The sequence below is a fragment of the Elephas maximus genome, chromosome 17 (assembly GCF_024166365.1).
Source record: "Elephas maximus indicus isolate mEleMax1 chromosome 17, mEleMax1 primary haplotype, whole genome shotgun sequence".
Classification (NCBI taxonomy): domain Eukaryota; kingdom Metazoa; phylum Chordata; class Mammalia; order Proboscidea; family Elephantidae; genus Elephas; species Elephas maximus.
In genome coordinates, this window is record NC_064835.1 from 15064167 (window position 1) to 15089525 (window position 25359).

General features: G+C 38.5%; 1 long non-coding RNA gene across 14 annotated transcripts in view; it reads right to left on the reverse strand.

The window, feature by feature from the left end:
- Positions 1 to 25359, reverse strand: part of LOC126060888 (uncharacterized) — a 414465-nt gene that overhangs the window by 15184 nt on the left and 373922 nt on the right. For 12 of the 14 annotated variants that reach the window (XR_007513672.1, XR_007513675.1, XR_007513668.1 and 9 more), the window contains 2 exons: positions 21495 to 21647; positions 1 to 20913 (listed from right to left, as the gene is read on the reverse strand). The exon at positions 1 to 20913 is cut by the window's left edge and continues 15184 nt beyond it. This is a non-coding gene — a long non-coding RNA (uncharacterized LOC126060888). Of the gene's footprint in view, positions 20914 to 21494; positions 21651 to 25359 lie in introns of all 14 variants that reach the window. The other 2 variants (XR_007513674.1, XR_007513680.1) reach the window with 1 other exon arrangement.

The following is a 25359-nucleotide window of genomic DNA, read 5'->3' on the forward strand; positions in this document are numbered from 1 at the left end:
GTATATTGATAAATGGAGCTGTGTTTGTGGGGGTGGTATTTTTGCTTAATAAACTGTAAGACCCTGTATGGTGAGGAATATACGCCACATTCCATATTGAATTTATTGTTGGAAGTGACCTGAAGAAATGTCTTCACTTGACACAGAGGGGGTTGGGAGTGACTTACTGGGGCTTTTATCGTATACCATAAGCAAAGCCTGCAGAAAAATTCTTACCATATTTTAAACAATGCTTTTGTTTAAGGACAAGCAACATAGTCAATCGTGTGATGAGTTAGAGTGTGTCAGAAAGCAATGGATTCTATTTATATGGCTTTTTTCCTTAGTGCTAAGATAGAAAGGGTGTCCAGATAATAAATCAGAACCCTGGAAGCAAGGAGCACAAAACGGAACTCCTCACTACCTACGTTTTCATCGGAAAGGATTAGTATCCAAACATCTCCCCAGGGGAGGGGAGGGGGAAGAATTGCCTGATGTTATATAATTGTCTAATGAACACAACCCATGGTTAACATTAGGGTGTTTGTCATCTGCTTTCTTAATGGTATATGTTAACCACATTCTTCTATGAATTAGAAATTAGGAGAACTAACCCAAATCTAGTTGAGTATTAGCTGAGATGCCCTAAGCCTTTTAGCAGCAAGATATCTTGACTATTCCTATACTTATTTGTAAGAGAGCCCAGTGCTGAGTATGCAGGATATTTCATAAAAAAGTAAAAAACATTTGCAACAACAATAAAGGCAGTTTTGATTTTCAGTCCCAGATAGACTATTCAAAGTACTATTTTATGAAGAAATCATGAAATGTTTGTATAATGCAGAGGGGGGAAAAAGTCTTTAAAAATGTATTTGTAAAGTCCTGGGGAAACAATTTTTTATTACAAAATTGAGATTCCTTCCAATGCCTCATTTATCTAGGTAAATGTAGTCCAAGGCACAAAAACACGTACTTAATAAAGCTTGAATGCCCAAGAATTATGCTTTATTTATCATGTTTGTATTTTTCTAGCAATTTTTACTTTTCTATCATTCCCAATGTTTTTAATTTCTCATGTGCCTGGAATAGAATGTGAAATTAAAATAACAATTAAGCCAAATCTCTATTGAAGAGCTTTCTTGATGAGTAAAGGTTTACTGATTTCACAGGACAACACATTTATAATTTGCTGATGGCAGAAAATGAATTCTCTACTGGGGAAATCTGATACCTAAAATTTACATATTGAGATGCTAGACTGCAACTAGAGAGAATGCGTATGATTTTAATTTACTTATCGTATTTAGAAAAAAATTCACTTGCGTCATCATGGCTCACTTTCCTTGGCATTAGTCATATTGCATTTCCTTAAGCCTTTGTGTTTCTATGTAAATAAACTATGTAGTTCACATGGGGATAAAAGTCACAGTATTTGGAGATTAGAAAGACCTATTAGATCATCCGGTTTGGCCCACAAGACATAGGCCCTAGATAGAGAATGTCACTATTGATCTTTGCGAAGAAGCCAAGAAGGATTTTCCAAGCTTTTTTCATTTTAACTTATCTAATAGTGCTTCGGTCACTTCCCAAGTGGACTAGTAAAATGATCATTAAACAGTTTCACTTACCAGGGAGACACAGCTTAACTGATCTGAGTTGACAATGGTCCAGTGCCTCCATTTGTTGAAGAAATGATCTCGTTTGCAAAATATGAACAGTGAGGAATCTCTTCTTTGAACTAGCCTGGCAGTTTTCATTCAGTAAAGACAGTCAAAAGGCAGGTTCTTCATAAGATTTTTTCCTAATCTATTTTCACCAGTTTAGGAGAAATTAGATATTAAAGCATTCATTGATTTGTACAAAGTAGAAAGTGAATAAGATGGAATTCCATGAGACTTTACTACTTTTTTTTTTTTAATTCCACTGGCCATATTTCATAGAGTCTTGGGGGGAACTTAGGCATGGGGAGGTTTGGCATTACAGAAAAGGTCAAAAAGCAAATCGGCTATATGACCCCCCATCCCACCAAATAATGAAGGTATCCAGTCTGGCAATTATTCTCATTATTCTGCAGTTCTTAAATACTATTTCACTCACACCCTACATGTTCCCTCTACCCAGACCATATTCAGAAAGTTGTCAGTACTACTGAAGAGGTTAATGTGTATGCTACATACCTTAAGTATTTCAAAGGCCATATAACATGGAAATTTTAATAATTATTTGGTGGATCTATTCTGTGCAGACCCCTTCCAAAATGGATTCTGGATCCAGAATTGTTTATGACAGATAAGAAAGCCTTTATATATTTATATATATAAGTATGCACATATATATCTGTATACATATATCTCACAAATAGGAAAAACGAGCAAATAAAAAGGGATGAGTCAGTAATATAAAAGAAAAAAATACATCTAGACATTTTCAATTTGATTATTTCTTATCTACCAAACATAAATCAACTTACTCCATGAAGTAAATCTATTTTTATCTTTTAGAATTTCCAGGGTAGGTATGATATTTATGTCAGGTGAGATTATATTGTATTAGGAATACTGTTGAAGGACATCATGTAGTCCTTCACTTCTTGAAGTCTACATTCTAAGTCAAGAGTTTACACTCCAGGTAAGCCTATAACAAACTTGAAGATTTCAGAGGAAATCAGTAAGACTATGCGCACAGAGGATGCACTGTGAGCTAAGCCTTTTCCCAGGTGTTGTAAAGAATGATAAAGGAGGTATTAGCTATGGTCCTTGTTCTTCCAGAGCTTAGGGTATTATGGAGGAGATAAATTCTACTCCACTGTCCCTCATCTCTCACACAGGATGTAAAGTTAGGGACAAACTTCTGTCATCTGGCTTATGTTGACTTGAGCTGGTGAATCAGAGACCAGACAAGAGAATGACACAGTCAGGTAGGGAAACTGAGGGAAGTTCAGAGAAAGGATTATTTACAAATATTGGGTGGAGTTAAGAGAGACCAGCAAAGGATGGTGACGTGTCCTGGGACTAACAACACCAAGGAGGAGGCTATTACCACCCTTATCCTGGTGAGAGCAAGGAGAGGGAGTGGCTATCAGAAGCTGGAGAAAGTACTAGAACTATAGGAGATGGCCCCCTTCAATGAGGAATGCAGCCAGGCTAGCCCCAAGACCGGAAGGAAGACAGTCACAGGGATTAAGTGCCCTAACACCTCTCTCCACTTGCCCTCGGATCTCTCTTTGGTGAAACACATTCAGAAGTCAGACAGCAAGGGGGATTGTTGAGGCATTCCAAGAAGGTCAACCCCTGAGAGCCCAGAGCAGCAGGGAAAAGGGTGGAGAGAAGATCTGGCAAGGCAGAGAATAACCAACAGAGCTGGCTAAGTTTAGAACAGTTCAAATTCACAGGAAAATGCACATGCTGTATTCAGAATTAAACATTTTGGTGGACGGGCTAAAAGTAGAGTTCAATTTGCAACAGAATATTTTGGCACTTTTCCATTAGATGAGATCAGTCAAAATGAGTTTCCAACTAAGCCATAAACATAAACGGTAAAATCTAGTTTAGCCAATATTCTGCCAAGCTGAGGTCTATAACTGGCACTTCCACATGTCAACTAACTATAAACCCTGTTGCCATTGAGTTGATTCTGACTCATAGCGGCCCTATAGGACAGAGTAGAACTGCCCCATAGGGTTTCCAAGGAATCACTGGTGGATTCAAACTGCTGACCTTTTGCTTAGCAGCTGAGCTTCCGACTAATTATACAACACAAATTTTGCTTTATAATGCTGACCTTGAAGCATACAGAGTCTGAATAACTTTAAATCTTAAAGAAAAATTAAATTGTATTTAGAACAATTTTAGTTTTAAACAGACTTTAATATTTTTTTTAAACTGGTCATTCATGTAACTTACATATGACAATTCTATTTAAAAACTATATTAAGTAGCCAGAAAACTCTGTTTCTGGGTCATGGCAGGTAGTAAAAAGTTTACATCCCATAAATTCATTTTGTACCTTTCTGTTCAGTCTTTGGGGAAATATTCTCCTTTAATAATGCTTGATTAATATGTGTTTTGCATATTTGTTCTAGTGTATCAGCAGCACTTCATTACTTAATAATAAAAAGCTACAAATAGATTAAAAGACTCCGAAACCCTCCAAGGATTCAGAACACATATCGTGAGTACCCCGTTTATGTTTTGAAATTACTTATTAGCAGTTGACCACAAGCAGCACGTTGCTAACACTGCACCCACCCCATCGAGCACGATCTGTCCCAATTTGGAATTCAAGTTATGATTTGAATTCTATATATTTTGTTGAAATTTGTAAATGGCAACTACAGAATACTTGGGGCCTTATTCATTAAACAATGAGTCATTCTGGAACTCCTTTCCCTCTTTCCTGGACTTGACAAACTTTTATACATGAAATTTGGCTGCCCTTGATGCAACAGAATCAACAGTTAAAGTACTAGTATTACAGTGCATCGGCCTGGTTTAGAAACATGTTGTTAAGTTTCCAGTTCAATGTAAAAACTGAATGCATATCCCACTAGCCTCCACCAAAGCCAGTTTAATTATCTGACATAAGGATTGAGCAGAGATCAATCATACATAAACCCTAAATGTTTGAAAGGCTATCATAGAAAATTTGACAATTATTTGTTTGATCTAATCTGTACAGATAACCTCTCCAATTGGTTTTTGAACCAGGATTATTTACCTCAGAGAGAAAAGTCTTTAGGCCATGAAGAAATGGAACATTCTAATTTTAGCCTCTGATCACAGTTCAGTTCATAAACTACAAAACACCAAACCCAAAAACCCTTCGCTGTCAAGTCGATTGTGAATCAGCGACCCTAAAGGACAGAGTAGAACTGCGCCATAGAGTTTCCAAGGCTGAAATATTTACAGAAGCAGACTGCCACATCTTTCCCCCATGAAGCAGCTGGTGGTTCGAACCGTTGACCTTTCAGTTAGCAGTCAAGTGCTTAACCACTGTAGCACCAGCACTCCTTCTTATAAAACACGTTTCTTTTTAAAGTTTTATAGGAATAAATGGTCTTAACTTCACTTTCCCTGAGGGGCATTCTTAAGCGTATGAATAATAAAACAACCAAGATATGTTTATGTATGATATTTATTTGGCTATACAGAACATATACAGAGCACACAGTCTACTTTCAGGCAATTTTCATGTAAAAATGCCAGGGTAATTATAATTTCTTCATTTTTTTCCCCCTTGATTTTCTTTCACAAATATATTGGTCCATATACCCTATACCTGGAGCATACAACAGAGTAAGGCCAGATGCACAAAAGCAGGTTAAGGAAGAAAGAGGCAGCAATGTTATCATAAATCTCTCCTGGTCACATTTTAAACAATACCCCATAAAGCCTTCTACTATGCTTCTTCAAAGAGTCCTCTTTCCTGAATTTGTACCTGAAAGGTTAAATCTCATTTCCCCCTGTCAGAGCTAGAACTATTTATCAAAGAACAGAAAGAAAATGACAGGAGACAGAATCCTCCCTCTAGACAAGGCTCAAGCCATATCAAACATGATGTTACGTGAACTTCTCCCCTCCTCCATCCTTCCTTAATGCACCATATAGAGAAGGCTCTTATGTTGTAAAGATGTCATATATATTTTCTCTTTGCTCAAAGCTTCCTGAATAGAGAGATCTATTTGTCTCCATGGTGTTTTCACCATTAACAGTATCAGAGCTGCGGGAACACAATGGGAGATGTGTTTTCCGTTAACCTCTTGACTCAGAGATGTCCTGATGCTAAACGTTATTGCATTTTGCATTAGCACAGAACAGTGGGAGTTCTGTGACTGATGTAAAAGGGCTGAGAAGGGCCACAGAAGCTCTCATGTGCTCCATACTGCAGTTGGCGGTTGGAGCACGAAGCACGTAAGTTTTGCTCAGAAAGAGCGCAAACAAGAGCCAGGGAGGGAGGTGGTAAATTGTACCCATCCCTGTCTTCTTCACCACTGAGATAATCTATACTGTAAAACCATTTCCAGTGCTTTAACATATTCTGTTCATAGACAGCAACTTGGCAGAAACTGATTTACTTTTCCTTATTACACTGTTATCCTGGTGATCTGCCAGCCATCGAAGGAACGAGGGGTTAATATTTACTGTTTTCTAGGCTTCTGAAAGGTCATAGCCTTAAAAATCCTATGGAGTACAGTTCTACTCTGCAACACATGGGGTCACCATGAGTTGGAATCAACTCATTGGCAATCGGTTTGATTTTCTGGGGCTATTTTTCCATTGCCTTCATGTGGACGTCTGTGTTAGCAGCTTGATGTGGTAACCCTTACTGCAACTTTCCCTTACCAGAGATAGATTTGGGAATATCCTCTTCCATATTGTAAGACAGGAGGATATGGAGCCTAAGAAGTTAAGATTCTAGTCACTGCAGTCTAAGATTCTTGAGCGACAGTCCCAGAATCACAGAATATTAATTATTCGATTGGACATTATCCAGTTTCACAGTTTATTAAAAAAAACACATTCTACTTTGGTGAGTAGTGTCTCGGGTCTTAAAAGCCTGTGAGTGGCCATCTAAGATACTCCACTGGTCTCATCCCTTCGGGAGCAAGGAAGAACGAAGAAAACTGAAGACACAAGGGAAAGATCAGTCCAAAGGACTAGTGGACCACATCTACCAAGGCCTCCACCAGACTGAGTCCAGTACAACTAGATGGTGCCTGGAAACCACCACCGACTGCTCTGACAGGAATCATAATAGAGGCTCCTGGACAGAGCTGGAAAAAAATGTAGAACAAAATTCTAACTCAAAAAGAAAGACCAGACTTGCTGGCCTGGCAAAGACTGGAGAAACCCTGAAAGTATGGCCCTTAGACATCCTTTCAGCTCAGTAACAAAGTCAGTCCTGAGATTCACCCTTCAGCCTGAGACTCGGCAGGCCCATAAAACAAAATGAGAATAAAGGGGCACACCAGCCCAGGGGCAAGGACTAGAAGGTAGGAGGGAACAAAAAAGCTGGTAATAGGGAACCCAAGGTTGAGAAGGGACAGTGTTGATGTGTCATCGGGTTGCTAATCAATGCCATAAAACAATATATGTACAGTTTAATGAAAAACTAGCTTGTTCTGTAAACCTTCATCTAAAGTACAATAAAAAAAAAAAAAAGAAATTATGCAGTCCCATTCCATGACTTTGCATATGTGGACAATGAAGTTCAAAATGCTTAGATGATCTGAGTATGGCAGAACGAGGTTGGACATCAGCACTCATGCCTGTGGCTGAATTCTCTTCACATGCACTATTCAAGGATACTTTTGTTAAATGAATGATCATCGTAATGTGAAGATCTTTAGAGTTATGCTCAAAGTCACAATGTCCCTATTTCTAAAATGAAACTGTCATAGTACTGCATCTTAGGGTACTGCATTAGCAAAAGGAACTAAAATATATAAAATGATAAGCTGTGCAGCTAAAATTAAGGGGGACCTGGATTTACTTATCCAAAGATGGGAAGTTGCCCCTAAATGTTTTACCGTAAGCCTAAGTACTTGGAAACCCTGGAATTTAGAAGCGTTTGATTAAGTAAAGACTTGCTACCCAAGAGCGTGTTCCATGCACTAACAGCATCAGCCTCCTGAAGAATTTCTTAAACTAGTTGCCATGGAGTCGATTTTGACTCATGACAACCCCATCTGTGTCAGAGAACTGTGCTCTACAGGGTTTTCAATGGCTGATTTTGGGGATGTAGATTACCAGTCCTTCTTTCCAAGGTGGCTCTGGGTGCACTTGGACTTCCACTCTTTTGGTTAGCAGACAAGTGCTTTTACCGTTTGCACCACCCAGAGACTCCAAAGAGTTTGTTAGGAATGCAAAATTGCATCCTCCTTCCAGACCTTCTGGATCAGAGTCTCTAGTTTAACAAGATCCCAGGTGATTCACATTAACATTAAAGTTTGAGCAACACTGATTTAAAGGACACTTTCAGTAGAGCTTGGAAGGGCAATTGTTAGAGAAATAGGCTATGCAAGACTACATGGAGGGCATGAGATGAGGGGCAAATAGCACAGTGGGACAAGAATAGGTGTGAGATGGGGTGTTATTCTATTTGTAGTCAGAGTTACAGTAAATATTTAGAAAATATATATTAGTTAAATTAAGAGAAACTCAGCTTGCTCGTTTCTCCCTGGGTCTTCAGAAAAATCAAGAGTAGACAATGAGCCAAAGCCAATGTGAGAAGTCTAGTGCTTGTATCAGTCCTTGTAGGAATGTCTTTGGAAGTGCATACTTATCCACCAATAGAGGACACTGATAGCATTACCATATACTGGCTTGAATGTCTCCACTAATAAACCAAGTAAAACAATAATATGATGCCTGAAAATAAAGAAGCACAGATGACTTGTCTTCAAGAAAGTTTATAAACTCTCTATTCTAATTGGCCAATGTCTTCTTAAATTGCCTTAGCAAAACATTCCTTGTTTGATGAAGGGTCAAAATGTCAGCAATATATCTATGTTTTAAAGTCTGTCAATGCATTAGAAAGTAGCTAGATTAAATTGCCAGATTACCAATAATTAAAATATCATTTACACTGCCACTGTGGCTATTATTTACTCTTGATGATATTTAAAAATCTAACATGCAATAATTTTTTTTATTCTTAAAAACTAAAATTAATTTCCAGAAGATTTGATGGTCATTTGTATTACTGGTATATTTGGGATTTCTGGGGCAAAGAATAAATGTCAGTTTTACAAAATTCAGTGGAGAATATCTGTGAGGAAACAGAACATATACTCATCAAAGCCACTGAAGAAATACTAGATAAAATGGATTCTAATATGGCTTAAAGTGGCTTCCAACATGTTTTATTTTCTTTGCAGTTCCCTGACTCTTTGTCCTACCATTGGCTATTGGCTGAAATATACGACAGTATGATGTCTTAGAAGAAAAACAACCAGAATGTTCCTTAGAAGCAAGGATGGCAAGACTTCTACTTGCTTACTTTGGACACATCACCAGGAAAGACCAATCACTAGAGAAGGACATCATGTTTGGTAAAGTAGAGGGTCAGCGAAAATGAGGGAGACTCTCAGTGAGGTGGATTGGCACAATTGCTGCAACAGTGGACTCAAACATACCAATGATCATGAAGATGGTGCAGAACCAGGCAACATTTCTTTCTGTTATACATGAGGTTTGGGCCAGGCGCACATTAGTCCTCAAGTCATAGTATTTTCAATTCTCTCATATCCATGAGAAAACTACATAATGAATAAGGAAGGTTGAAGAATTGAGGCATTTGAATTGGGGTATTGGTGAAGAATATTGAATATACTATGGACCTCCAGAAGAATGAACAAATCTGTCTCAGAAAAAGTAGAGACAGAAAGCTGCTTAGAAGCTAGGATGGACAGATTCCATCTGTCGTACTTTGGACATGTTATCAGAAGAGACCAGTCCCTGGAGAAGGACATCATGCTTGGTAAAGAAGAGGGTCAGTGAAAAAGAAGAAGACTCTCAAGGAGATGGATTGACACAGTGGCTGCAATAATGGGCTCAAACACAGCCACGATTGTGAGGATGATGCAGGACCAGGCAACATTTTGTTCTGTTATACATAGGGTCACTATGAGTCAGGATCAACTCGACGGCATCTAACAACAACAACAATATACATGAGGTTGCCATGAGCCCAAGCCAACTCAACAGCAGCTAACAACTACAACATGATCTCCGAGGCACTACAGCCATTCTAAAATCAAATACGGCATTATTTAAAATCTTTTAGATACACTCTTTTTACCAAAGGGAGTGAAAACTCAATCATACTCAAGTTACTTTGTCTTCGGAATCAGAGTCAGAGTCCCGAACACAAGTTTGCCTTGGGAACCATGCATATGTGAACCCACTCAAGCTGATGCCACTGAAAAGGAGAAGGTCTTATTGTCTCCAATATAAAAATAACTCTATGTTTTTTAAAGCTTTAAAACATACAAACAGCGCTAAGCCTGTCTTTATATGTCAAGTGGGTACAGATGTTTATTACACAAACTTATCCATCATAGATTCAGGTAATATGTGTGTTTCATGCCAAACTCATAGTAAATGTGACAAAGAAATGGCAGTGTCTTCTAGAGCAAGGCCACAAGCAAAGCGCTTCCAAAGGATGGATGAATAAACCCAGAAATGAAGACTGTATCGGGGTCTGAGTCTTGTTCCTGGCTGTGCTGCAGACTTTCTTGGCAGCCTAAAAGTAAGTCAATTAACATTTAGTGCTTCATCATCAAAGTAGGCTAGTTACCCTTGACTTCTTAGTAATGTGACAATCACTATGATTCACCATGAAAATATTTAAGCATGGAATCAAAACGGTGATACAGGCATTTCATTTTTTCCTTAAGGTGGCTTAGAGTTTTTTTTTAGAGATATAGAACTATAACTACAGGATGCAAAACCATTCTCTTTTATGTATGTTTTCTATTAAATTCCTAGAAATTAATAAAATAGACTAAGTAATCCCATTAAGTACCTTCTGACTACCTGTCTGCATTTTCTATTGCAAAGAGTTCCAGACTTGGAGCCAACAGATTTAGACGCAGTTGCTGGTTTTGCTACTCATATTTGCTACTGTGTTAATTATATGAGTTCAGTCTAAGACAGGCAAAGTGTACATTGTTCAGGACGTTGGTTATCACTATGAAGTGAACATGCTTATATTCTGATAAAATCAATGCCCACATTATTACCCTTCCCGTTTCTTGTTATTTTTTTTCATAGACATCGGTTGGAGTATATCTAACGAGTAAGGATATACAAGAAAAATAACATTTATACAAAAATCAGCTTAATCTAAAATCCAAAGTGTAAATTTAGAAACATGGTTTTTGATCTTGGGAGCTTCCTAGAATGGAGGGTACATAATTGCTTTCAGTTTTGTGAAATCCAAGAAAGTATGATGTGATTGCAACTGTGGCCCCAATTTGTCATGCCTTCCTCAACTCATGCCCTTTGCCATAAAACTTTGTAGTGCCTCCCACTCTGGTCCAGGCTTAGCCATGTGACTTCCATTGGCCAATGACACATTTGCAAACATAAAACAGGCAGAGACTTGCAAAATGCTTAAGCTACTGGGCTTGTTCTTGCTCTTGCTCCTCTGTCTTTACCCCATGAATGTTGGCAGATGTGACACATAGAACAGAACCTAGTTCTCCAGTCATCCTAGAGACCTACAGCTGATAGCTAGAATGAGTGAGCTCAGCCAGCACCAGAAAAACTGCCCAGTCAAATTCACTGACTGGAGACTCACGAGCTAAATACATGTTTATTTTTGTAGGCCATTGAGGTTTTGTGGTTGTTTGCTATGCAGCATTATTGTGACAATGGATAACTGATACACTGAATCTCTCCAAGTCTTCCATTTTTGACAAAACAAAATCCAACCCGAAGAAACAGAACATGAAGATACAGCATGAGGACAAAAATTAAATAAAACCTAAATACTAAAATACCAGTAAAACAACTATACCCAATCTTACCTTTTATAGGCTTTCCTAGGGAAAAAAAGCCTGGAAGAATCATGATCGTTCTCGCCATGTTGCTTTGTGCAAGACCCAAGGAAAGCTAGGAGGCTGTACAGTTATCTCCCTTGATGTAATTCTAAACTATACAACCTACTACCTCAACCTGGGACCATGCAGTCACAATGGCTGGAAAGCTACCATTTCTTAAGCAATGTAATTACAAGTTCGTCTTATAATGGTTCTTCGTGCTGTCACCTAGTTGGGCCAGTCATAAGAGACAACACATCAAAGGGTCTGACAATAGTGAAAATAAAACAAGAACCTTGGTTGAGATTATTACACAAACAGGAATGGAAGAAATACATGGGGCTTGGTCTTCTGAAATTATTTTTGTCCCCAAATTATAGTAATGTTATATAATGGCAGTTGTTCTGGTCAATTAATTGAATGCTCTTTGGTATCTGCTGAAGGAATACAAAAGTAGACCAGATTTAAATTTGGACAACTGAAGAAAGGATTAGGACAACAGACATTTTAATTGATCAAGTGAAAAACTGGAATCTCTAAAGGGTCAATAAACAAGGGGAAATAAGGCAGGACACAGTGAAAGACATCTAAAACAGGATTCTGAGCAAAGCAGAGGTAAACAGATGATATCGAAGCTGTGTTGAACATTATTTCAACCCAACAGTATTTATCGTATCTATCACACAAATAAAACATCCCTTCTTCCAGGGTTAACTGCTTTAGCGCTTTTTTATAAAGTCTGTCTCCAACATTTATTTAACCAAACCCACTGCCATCGAGTCCATACCGACTCATAGTGACCCTAAAGGACAGAGTAGAACTGCCCGATAGGGTTTCCAAAGAGCGCCTGGTGAATTCAAACTGCTGACTTTTTGGTTAGTGGCTGAACTCTTAACTACTACACCACCAGGGTTTCCAAAATTTATTTAGCAACGTACAAAAATCCAGCTCCGTTTTTTTTCTTTATAAAGGGAATGTGAGGAATTTCCCTATTTGCACTATTTGTTTTTAAACTCAGTCTTCTCTTCATCTTCAATCCCAGTTAGATGTCGAGCAGGAGACAGACTGTTCCTGTCGCCATGTGAACTCATGTTGGGTCAGGTTTGTATTTTCCCATGAGGACTGCTTAATGGCTTATCTGTGGCCACTTGTCCTCATTGCTTAGCAGGACTCTGGTTTTGCACAGTAAAGCCTGTGTATAAAGGAGCTGGGATGAGGTATATAGACATGGAGGAGTGTCTGAGCACACTGAGAACCTGAGAGTGATGATTCTATGGTGCTGATTATGTTAAAAAAACAGATGCAAACGCTGTAGAGTTGGTATTTCTTCCAATTTTTCCAACTCTATTCCCTTTATGCAGTTTTCATGGGGTAGGGCTGCTTTTTTTTTAGGGGACTGCCACTGTTGGATACAAGCTACCTGGTTTGGGGAAAAGACTGTGAGGTTATTTCTACCAACCCAACTCTCATTCATCTTCAAGCCTCAAATCAGAGTACTTCCTCTAACTACTTCATAATTTCAGGTACACATTTCAAATTGAACCATTGCATTATAATTAATCTGTCTGTTTCCTTCACTTAACTATGAACTATTTAAATATAAAAAAACAAAAACTCAAACCTATTTTCATTGAGTCTATTCCGACTCAAAGTGACCCTATAGGACAGAGTAGAACTGCTCCGTAGAGTTTCCAAAGAATGCCTGGCAGATTCGAACTGCCAACCCTTTGGTTATCAGCCATAGCACTTAACCACAACACCACCAGGGTTTCCATTTAAATATAATCTCTACTATGTGCCAGATAATAGGCAAGCAGGAGGTCTTAGATATGTAAAGGTGAATAATGGGTCTGGCACATAGTAGAGATTTAAAAAATGTTAGTGGATGAAAACACGAATGCATGAATGAATGGATAAATGGGAGTATAAATGAAACTAAGGTTAAGGGTTAGATGACTTTATTTTTATGTCAGGTCCCTTATTCTTCCATTTACATTGTGCTTTCACTCACAGCAAGGTGGATTTGCTGTTAAGATTCTAGAGAGGGAAAAGTCAAAAACAAAGCAAAACAAAAGCACAGAATGGCTAATTTAACTTAGCAAGTTTTATATTAGGTCCTGACTCTCATATAGAAATTCAAGGCATAACTGTGAGTCCTCTGCCTCCAAATACTCACTTACATACAAGATTTAACATTCACTGGGACACTAAAAGAAAACTTAATTAATTTCATTTCTTTTTCACTTGAGTTCCTCTCATTTTCCTTGCATTGAGCATTCGCCTGATTCTGTAAACACAGTCATTCTGTAACCCTTAGGAATGGGAATCAAGGCAGGGAAGGAGCAGGTGAGAGTCAGCGAAAGAAGACACAGCACGCGGAGGAAGAGTCTTCATAAGCCTGAATGCTAATATTTAGCTCACAACAATATAGTTTGTAGAGCTTTTAAATACCTGAAAATAGAAAAATTCGTCTCTCTCCACGTACCTTCTTATTCTGGGGGTCAAACAAATAAAGATGTTACTTTCAGAATCCTAACGGTTTTCAATATTCTGCCCTTTTGGTTGTGTGCATTTCCTTGTTTACTTACACTGAATTTAGCCCATTATCATGTATTAGTGCAATTATGGCTCATTACATAATTAGTGTAAATATTTGTAGGCATGTAATAACAACATGCAATTATGATATGGAATGACGTCATAAAATTCTTATTGAAAAGAGGAAGTAAAAAACAAAATAAGTAGCATTTACAGGAGAACAGCAAGACTATATTATATCCTTTTACTTGAAAAAATTTATATTCCAAACGTACATTGAGTACATGCAAACAGACTCTCGACCTATTGAACACTGAGATTTCAAATGCTACCAGCAGCAATCCTCCCAAATTAAATGTGAATAGATCTCAAACAATGCTATGGGTATACGGGATTAGGGAAGAGCAGGGACTGCCATTAGTAACATACTGCGTGTTTGATTGGTATTTGAAAGTTGGATAAGTGCCGTGATTAAAACATGTGGTTCATTAAAACATGTGTGTGTATGGCTGACATGCAATTCTGCAAAGGGCCACCTAACAAGATATTCAGTTTTTGAATTCTGAGTTCTATCATCATAATTGAACTGAGTGCCGGACACACAGTAACCATTCATAAAGATTTGTTGAATGAATGAGAGAGTGAATGAATCCCATAACTTTTTTTAGAGTTATGGATAAACCAAAAGGAAAGGTAGCCTTACTACAACTCATACTTTACTAACCATCACATTAGGTGCTAAGAGATCTTTGAAAACTCATTCCCATTGACTTCTCTGTACAATTTCAGAGCTATTACAGACGTAAGAAGTTTTGTAAAATCATGACTGGAGATGCTAGGTGATATTTAGTGAGATTAAATACCACAGTAGGCAGAGAAGGTTCATAAACGCAAATCAAACCCAGTGCCATCGAGTCGATTCTGACCCATAGCGACCCTACAGAGCCTAACAAATATTAAGAAATGATGAATAAGCACAGTGAAAAATAAGAATATTAATTTAAAATTTAAAGTTAATTCTATCATACATATACCAGTTTCTTCCCACACAGAGAAATTCATTTATTAATTTTGGAATATTAATAAAACAGAAAACCTAAATATCAAATTCTCTTCCCCCTAAACTCTGGTGATGAGGGGTGGACTGTTTTATCAAAGGCAGTTCTTAGAATAAGAAATATTTTTTTCTGTTTCTAAACTAATCCAAACTATCTCCTAGTTTTACATACTTCGAAAATGATGATTTGAGTGCTTTAATAAAGCTAGTTTGCTTTCTACCCATTTTCTTGATACCTCCATGAAGTAATGACTATTGAAATATATTTTTAGAGCCTTTCTGGGGAAATCCTAAAATTATTTTATTTTCTGCAGGTTTCTTGTAGAATACTTGGTCTACTCTGAAGGAGTCCCAAAGGTATAATTACTATCTACAGAACCATTCATTCATGAACATGGAAGAAGGGAAAAATACTGAATTTCATCATCATGTAAAATATTTAATATCCTGTTTCTTGTGGCCAGTGTCCAGGGGCTTTGGGATTTCCACTAGAACATTTTCTAAGAGATGAATAAAATAATAATGCCTTAGGCCTTCTAGAAGATCCAAGAGGGTCAACTGCTCTGCAGAATATTTTTCTTGGGGTAATGGGGTAAAGAGGAGCCCCGGTGTTGCTGTGGTTAAGCACTGGGCTGCTAACCGAAAGGCTGGTGGTTCAAAACCACCAGCGGCTCCATGGAAGAAAGATGTAGCTGCTTCCGCAAAGATTTATAGCCTTGGAAACCCTATGAGGCAGTTCTACTTTTGTCCTATCATGTTGCTACGAGTCTCAGTCAACCCAATGGCAATTGGTTTGGTTTTTACGGGGTAAAAAAAGAGCCTCCTTAAAAGAAGTGATCTGGTAGAGTTACCCCCTGGCCATCCTGCAGTTTTAGTACTGTTCCTATAGAGAGAATAATGGCAGCTCAGAGCTCTCATGGGCCGGTGAACTCTATTGGTCTCACTGGTAGCACAGTTACTAGCAGGTTAAAGGAATGATGACTAGAGATGTGATTTGCCTTTATCAAAATATAAGTGTTTATCCAGTAGAAGTACAGGTTTAATTTGCTGGCAGTTTATCCATTCCAAGTCAATCACTTCAAAGAAGCACATAAAACCAACCAAGTAGATTGTTTGCTTACTATGTGGATAAGGGCCTTGGGCAAACAATTATACATGACACACAGCAGTGGGGAGAATATACCTCTTCTGAATATAATGTTTCATCATTCCATAATAAAGCAATCATTTCTTGGCAAGCTGGAAGTGGACATCTCCAGATAACCCTCCTCAATGCTATGCAGAAGAAGCTCAAAGGGAATGCAAGGTAAACAATATCCTCTATTTAAACAATCGCTAGCTATTTGCAGAGAACCACATTCTATCCTTTAAATATACGTGATCTATATCTGTATATTCTTATTTTCTTATACTTGGTAGGGGAGTTCTAGCTACCCCTGAACAGCGTAGCATTCAGTGAAATAAAATATAATCCATTTGAATTTCAAAGCCTTTAGTTTCCCCCTACTTTTAACCCAACAACTACTTCATCTTGACTCTTCTTTACTAGAAGAGTCTGAACAACAACAAAAACAAACTTAAGGGAGTTCCCGGCGCTATGTTTGACCAAAAGGGGATGCCAAAGTTTAAGAACCATCCAAACTGATCAACTTTTCACCCTGGGTTCTGTTTACAGACACTTCAGCTCACATTGTTGGAATGAGACAAATATAGCCAGTTTTCTTTGATCTGAAGTCAGTTCCGCTTTTCAATCCTCGCATAATGGTGACATTTAAGAGTCAAGGGGATAAAATTATTTTCATTCCAGCCTTTTAAACACGATGAAGACTTGTAAAACAACTCTGGCTAAATATAAAGTTGGATCTGAATGCTCAATTTCTTTTTTTTTTAAAAAAAAAAAATCCTTACAGATATTTGCAAGAATATCAGTAGTCAAGCACATTCAACGTCCTGAATATTTTTCTTCGTAAAGATAAGGACTGATTTGATTGTGCTTGGGAAATATAGGTGAGGCTGAATTGCTGTAAGGTACATCCAAACCAGGGTAATATTGGTCTGATAAACAAGTCTCTGAGGCTTTCCAAAAAAAGATAGTAATAACTTTCAAAACAATTAATCAGGCCCACAGAAAATAAAACAACCCCTTTTTTAATGTATCTGTTTACTCATCACTCAGCAGCAAGTTGTCTGAATCTCTCGAATTCTTGCTGCCTCACCTGCAAGCCCAGTCTCCTCAATGTGACAGACAAGAGGGTTCATAAGAGAAAGGAAGGCTGGCACGTCTGTGGAGTAACCATTGAGGAGTCCCTTCTATTTCAGAACAAAAGATACCACCACACCACCTCCTCTTTCCATTTCTATAACTCTTAAGGGAAGTAAGGGGAGGAGAGGGAGAATAAGGAATTTGAAGCCATACTGGGTGGCATACAGGCAAAGCCCGCGGTTTGTGAGATTGCCTAACAGACACATACCTATAGACACAAGCTTGTGAGAACTATCACCACAAGTTCGGATCTACGGGTTTGTGGCAACAGGCCTCAGTATCTTCTCTTGGTTGGGGGTTTGACACGTCTGAAAATAAAATGTTAAAACCATTAGTCCAACAAATGATTCTGCCATTCTATTGTTTCATGCCAGAAGTTGAAAGGCTCTTAAAAGGGCAAAAGTTAGGCCTATGTTCTCTCCCACAGACCTCCCCTTGTTTCCACTCAGGTATAGTGGGCTCTAAGTAAACCTCACCATTTTACTGTTTAACATTATGGAAGACACAGTCTTGTCAAAATGTTATAAATATGGCTCTTTAAATTGTAAGTAGAGTAAGAGAGAGAGAGTCCAAATACAAGCTCATTCTTTTAAATACCTGTAATTACATGAAAAAAGTTGGTGACATTTTCCTTTTCTATTTGCACTCTGGAAAATAACCGGAATAAACTAGTTAGTACAACCAATAGAAATGTAAGAGTATTTTCTGAAAACTAGTCTAGAAAAACTACGCATTTATGTTAAATTGGAAAGTTCATTTTCAGGAAAAGTTTGTGTTTTTGCTCTCACTTCCTCACATCCTCAATATTGGTCCAAACTTTAGCACTGAACAAATTTGAACATGTTTTATAATATTTGAATCAGAAATTATATAATTGCTCACTGAAAATTGTTGCCAATAGTGGCGATAAATCTGTTCCTAAGGCCTTCTTATAAAAGAATTTCATTGGTCAATATAATTTATTCTTCCTCTAAAGCCAACGTTCTACATTTAAGAATGAAATATTCAAGGCAATGGATTTTCATTAATGGTTTATGTGGCTCTTTTTGTGAATTTTATCTGAAAATGTAGTCTTAATCCCAAGCAATTCACAAAGTTAAAATTAAATACTCCTCTTTTCTGGATATAGGAAAAACATATGCTTCCAGCCCTTTAAGAGACCTTTTCCAACGTTTGATGGCAATGGCTTGATTGCTGGATTAAAAAAAAAATAACACCTTTGCCTCGATTTATGGCCATTGATTCCTTTCCCAAGAATCTGGGAGTTGAACTGAGGCTGTAGTAATAATAAAAATGATATAGATTAGTTTCAGAATTATTCAGAGAGTGGAGAAGACTCCCATATACACAACCTAAAAGGTGATGATAAGAGAATGAGAAACCAGTATTAGGAGGAATAGGAACTGAGGTGCGACCATTCATAGATACTTCATTGCCTATTTCATCATGAGTGAGCTGTGAGCAGGAGTGCCTGGAGCCTGTAGGTGCTGTGAAAGTTGCCAAAACTGAGAAATAGTTATAGCTCTTTGGCTTCGCTTTTAGTTTAGGTCCAAAGAAACAATAGCAAGTGGAAGTAAGTAGATCCAAACTAATCACCTCAAAATGGTCTTTACTTAATTTATTTCATTTAAAAATGTTTATTTCTTTTCAAAAATAAATCCAGAACCCCTTATTTTCCTTCGATTCCTTAGATAAAGGCATGGGGCCAGAGGCGTTTGAGGATGAGCACTTTGGATGTCGTTAAACCCTTTCATCATCCAATTATTTTCTGCTTTGGGGAATTTTTTGTTGACAACATGTTTTTATTAATAGGAGCAAGCTGAATCACTGAATGTGTCTGAATTTTTGATAGGTATTATAGATATTTTTGCCTTGCCCCCTCCCACAATGCTATCTTCAGAGTCCAGTGGACATACTTGTCCCACTAATTCTACTCCTGGAGTTGCCCTAGAGTCCAGTGGAATATACGTGTACCAAATAAGTTTTCAAAATTTCTATTTCACATATCAAAAACTCACACACCTCACACAATACTCTGTAAAAACAGTAATTTGCAGCACACACCAGCTTCTTCTTTTTAAACTGTTATGCAGGCCTCTTACAATGGCTGCATATACTATCAGTGGGAAAGCACCTTCCCAAGAAACTTGAGAGACAGAAAATGTTGCTGGGCAACCATACATCCCACTGATGATTAAGGATTACTGGAACACTAATGTTATACAAGAGCTTATTAGAATAGAAGTGGACAAGCCCAGGCTCCCAAGTGATAAGAACTAATTTTTACTATCTTGTTTTTTAAAAACATAGAGTGTGATATTTGTCAGCAATGGATTAAGATCTGTTAATGCTGTGCATTTAGCCATTCGCATAGTACCATTTTCTGGAATTTTGCATAGCAGCCTCTAAGTCCATAGAGGGAAGGTCAGTACTGAGTTCCAGTGGAGACTTCTCTGTATCTTTCTTTGTCAAATATGAGACAGAAAGACGATATTTATTCTGATTGGTTTGTGTTAGCTTCTAGACAATCCACAGTTTTAGTTATGGAAAATACAGGAGAATTAAGAATATGCCCAGGCTGCAGACAAAAAAGAAAGTCAACACTGACCTGGTAGAGGAATAGTTGGGGAGTAGATATTGTCTCCAAAATATTAATTGAATACCTCCTTCTAGAACCTTCTTTGAGTTGAGAAGGAAAGTGAGATTTTTTTTTTTCCCCCAGAAAAAATTTCTGCTTGCTTAATTAAGCAAAACTCTGTGGGTCTCTCTGAGATAGTTATACTAATAGTTAAGTTGGGAAATAGGCAAAAAACAGGGTAAGACAATTTACCAAACAAATATATCATTTGTGTTATTAAATATTTTAATAATTTAAATATTTTAAAAAATATATTTTAGGTGCTACAAAATCCTTTAGTAACACTAAAAAGAAACTATCTATATATCACAATAAAAAACAGCTGAGCTCAATTCATAGTCACTGAACAGAGGTAGTGATAGTTTCATAAAATGCCATAGAGTACTGCCAATGTAGTTAATATTGCCATTGCATATTTAAAATGTCGTATTATCTTCCAGGAATTCAGAGCACATGATGGACTTTTTAGAGACAATCCTCAAATACTTGGTTTTTTAATTCAGTTACTCAGATAGCCGCAGAGTTTGAGTACAGTGCCTGCTGATTTCAAATGTGTTGTGCCTAAGTCGTTGTCAAAAGAAGTACTATTAAGCAAAACCTTTCAAAAATTTTCCAAAGCTCCGTAAAATCGAATGCCATGGCTGCTCTTCTTCTTGGCTATAAACGTTATAAAACTGATCGCTATGTTTAAAAAATTTAGATTTAAAAGGCAGTCATTCTTCATAATCATATCATTCAAGCATGCCCTAAAATTTTGCAATATTTGAAAAAATGGATGGTCTGGGGAAATTATAGAAAAATGTCATTACCTGAACAAAGTAACTTCTTAAGAATCTTATTTTTAAATCTGCTGCCATCTTGTTAGGTCAATGTGTTCAAATGGTTCGCTGCACCTAGAAAATAAGACATTAAAAAGATTTGTAAATAGATTGAGATTCTTGGTTGCTTGCTTGCTTGCTTGCTTTTTGCCACCTAATTCTTTTGTAAAGCTAAATGGGGAGTAACACCAGAATGACAGTAAAAAAAGGTACACCAGAAAGAAAAATAGAAGTATTGCTAGAAAAATTTTTAGAAGCATTACGTTTCTTTAATTTTCAGAACCACACATAACATAAAGGTTCTGCAAAAAGTAACTTTCATACTTTTCCTGGAATTTCCCTGGCTACTGACGGACCTTGAGAACTATTTTACCAGAAAAATGATCAAATAGGAATGTGAAGTCTCAGAATACTCCAAAATTCCAGTGTTTTATACCAAACCGCTCACTTACTAAACATGATTACTAGGTAGGCTACCAATATTTACATAATTAAGTCTGGTTAATTTTAAGTCTGGTTAAGGTATAATCAAATGGGGCAGTGATTACCCAGCATGACGTGGCATCATTGAGAAACTGTTCTAACTCTCTGGCTGAAATGATCTGCGAAGCACTAGTTCTCTCTGCTGATGGGGCTGTTAAAAAGAAGCAGAATACCTGATTGTGATGGATTCATGAGTATCCCTCTTCCACCACAGCAGGATTCTTGGTTTCCATTCCAACATGCTTTCTTTAGCCATGTTTTAGATGCAGGGTCTGCCTTTTCTGCATTTGTCCCTTTAATCATGTGAGGCAAAACTCCCTGTGCAGCTGCTTGGAAAGGGAAAAAAATATACGTGAGTTTTGCCTGGCCATGGATTTGAACACCAAATTCACCATGCTGTTAGCAGAAAGGCACCAAGAGAAGGATCTCCTGCCTGCCCCCACCCGCCTTCTTTTTTACGGATGGACCTCCTGTATAAAATCTCTACAAAAATGCCTTTTGTTCGATGGGAATGGGGCAATTCAACTAGACGGATAGAAAGAAAGCAAGACAGAGAGAAAGAGGGAAAGAAAGAAAGAGGGCGGAGGGGAGGAGGGAGGGAAGTAGGAAAGGGTGGAAGGAAGGAAAAGAAAGAATAAAATCCCAATTTAACCTCTGGCATTGACCCCAACATCATGAAGCTGAGGAGACAGCTAGTCTTTGGTCTCCCTATGGCTTTACAGCTTCCCTGATCCTTTTCCTCTCACCAACCCCAACCCTTATTTTTGGCCGAAAGATCCAATCACCTCAACAAAAAGAGGAATATCCAGCAATTACTGCTCCCCAAGAGGAATTTGCTGGTGCGGTCTCAGGCCTTATCCACCTGCGACATTGCCACAGGGATGTCAGCCCTCAGTGTGGGAGCGTCCATGAAGCAAGCAATGCAGAGGCTCCAGGCAGCAGAGCCAGCTAGCTTATGTAGAATTAATTCTCCTCACCCAGGAAAAGCTGACCAGAAGGGCGTGGGGAGGGAGGAGACTGGCAAACCAATACCATGGCTTTCATGTTCTTTTCAAGCAAAGGGGGAATTAAAAATTGATATTTATAATCTTCTTCCTCCCACCCCCCCCACACGCTACAAAAATTAATATTTTATGTAAAATAAAAAAATCAAAGTACACGTAGATCGGCTAAAGAACAAAGACATGAAAAGTGACATGAGCGAATACGATAGATTGGGTTGAAGCAAAAGATGATTTGGGTAGTCGGGTTTTGGGGGAAGGTAATTTAAAAACAATCTTAAACCCATTTAATGTTCGCGTATAACAGATTTATAACAGAGTTCAGCAACTCAAGAAGGAGAAATTGGAGGCAAATCTGCTTTTGACACAACCAGTGAAACAAAAGAGAAAGAGACTTTGCCAGTAACAAGTTGTTTCCGTGTGCAGCTCACGAAGGGAAACTACTTTCACTTTTGAAAGGAATAAGTTTGCTCAGGATGACTTTTTTTTTCCTTTTTTAAAATGCAAACAATAGTGCCAGCCTACAACTTCCTTTCCAGCTATATTGTTAATCAAGCAGGGAAGGTTTTTTTTTTTTTTTTTAAAGAATTAAAATGACAAAAATGAGACTCTGATTCTGAAACGGAAGCAAGGGATGCAATATTTCAAAAATCAGGTGTCTGCCATTTCTTTAATATAAACGAACTATAAAAAAATATAAATGAACTATAGGCTGCACAAATGACTCCCATCGGCCAACCAACTCTAACATTTTGTATCTGAAGCTGTTCTTCGTTCTTGAGAAAACACATCACAAGTAGATTAGAAAGCTAGGAGAAATAAGTGGGGGTATGAAGTGGCTCGGGAAGGAATAGAGGATGAAATCACTTGGGTTCTGCAAGAGATGTAGTATGTTAAGAATCCGTGTTTCCTAGAACCTGACTGTGTAACAATGACATTCTTGTCCTGGGAAAGATGCAAAAGAGCTGGAATGTCCCCAATGATACAGCAACAACCGTCAACCATCCCCAAGAAACTCTCTTTAGCTGCCACAGGAAGACCTTTGCCTTACTCCACGGTAAAGATTCTCTTAGGGAACAACCGAACAGCCTGCAAACTCTTTTCTCTGAATTTCACCACAGGCCAGGTTTTCCCCTGTAGGGCTCTGTGTCCTCTGATTTCTATATGTCCCTCTCCATTTGGAACAAGAGCAATCAACCAAATAGAAGATAACTGTATACGGTCCACACCAAATTAAAGTTTGGAAAGAAACAAACAAAAGTACTAACCTATAGTGCCTACTTCTTGTTCTCGCCTTTTACCCAAATCTGCTTCTGCTTTCTAGCCCTCCACACATACTACACACACACACACACACACACACACACACACACACTCAAACAGCGGCTGCTTGGTCCAACCTGGTGTCTGCTTAATAACAACAGAATGACAAGCAACATCTGTCTGTAACAGAGCCAAAATCAAACCTTAACATTTTTTTGGCTGGGTTTCTTTTTTCTTCCTTTTCCCCTGGCTCTAAAAGAGAAAGGGGTTAAGAAGAAGAAATATTAAGATTTATTTCCACATCAGCTCCAATGAAGCATCACTATACCCCCTCTAGAGCTGTTTCAAGGTAAAGCAATTTTAGGTAAAATCACTGCAGTGTTTATGGTCGTCTCCCCTGAAGCAAGCCCAGTCGCCCAAAATCCAACGTAGCAATCCCTAAAATTCAGTTGTTTTCTAATAGCTTTATATTCGTCTTCTAGTTAGAATTACAGGGCCCTTTGTGGAAGGGAGAGGGGTGAGAGATAGAAAGGGAGAAGTGCAAAGCAGAAGGAGACAAGAACCAGGAGAAAGGACAGGAGCTCTACTGTTTCCCCCATCTTATAACACACAGGCATATAAACAAGCAGATTTGCACAGATGCCACACACAGGAGCACGCACGGGAAGCAGCGAGGCTGCAAGGCTGCGGGAAAAAACTGCACAGCTGTGGCCATCAGAAGCAGACACTCTCATTCCCCCACGGAGATGTGAATTTCTGGAAAGCTACCAAAAGTCCACATAGTCACAAAGGATCAGAGCTCCCTAAATGGGAAGGTGGGGGGAAGGCACGGTAAGGGAGAGGGAAGCCATGCTAACCAATTGCAACAATACATTTTGCCCCAGTAGAAGAGAAAGAGGGGGCTGGTAGAAACCCAACTCCTATTTCTCTCAGGGTTTAGAAGAAACCCGCACACATAAAGGGGAAAATAAATTCAGACAAGTTGCTAAGGAGACTTGTGTAAACTCCAAGCGCAGGCATATTTCTTGGCCTTTCCCCCTGTGTTCCATCTTGTATTCTGATCACGCCACTCTGCGGCAACGTTGCACCAACCTTCTGCATTCATCTTGGCCTTAACCGTGCAGACTGGCAAAGCACACTGGTTGTATATATCATCATCTTTCAAAGTTAACAAGTTAAAGAGTGTGTGTGTGTGTGTGTGTGTATGTCTAGCTGGGGGTGGGGGTTGGGGGAATGTTAGAATCTTAATTTGTAATTTTTAAAACATAGGTGTGGAAAAAAGACTAGGCTGACTGTTTGGGGACAGTGGAGGAAGAGGGGGAACGCAGCTAACGCTGGAAATTTCCCTTTGCCTGTGGACTGTGTCCTTTCTCCACGCCCCCTGGACTTTCCCCCCTCCCACATCTCCAGTTAAAATCCCATGTCCCCTGGCAGATGTAAGCAGCGTCTGAATCACTGCTGAGAACAGTGCAGGGGCCCAGCCTTCCCAGAAAACAGTGCATTCCACAAAGTACCCTGCTCCCCTGCTCAGATGGGGGTCCCGGAGAGATCAGCTTTCGGAAAAACAAACTGGGGCAATTCATAAAACCTCTAAACCAAATCAGTTTTGATTCTAAACCAGCTTGCATTTGGAAGGAGAGATCCCAGGCCGGTATCCACTCCTGGAGCAGAGAACTCCTCCCACAGTGACACGTCTTCAGGAGCAGCTGATTTATGTCAACATTTGATTTAGTGGAAAATTAACATTTTCTTTTAGGACAGAGATGTTTGTATT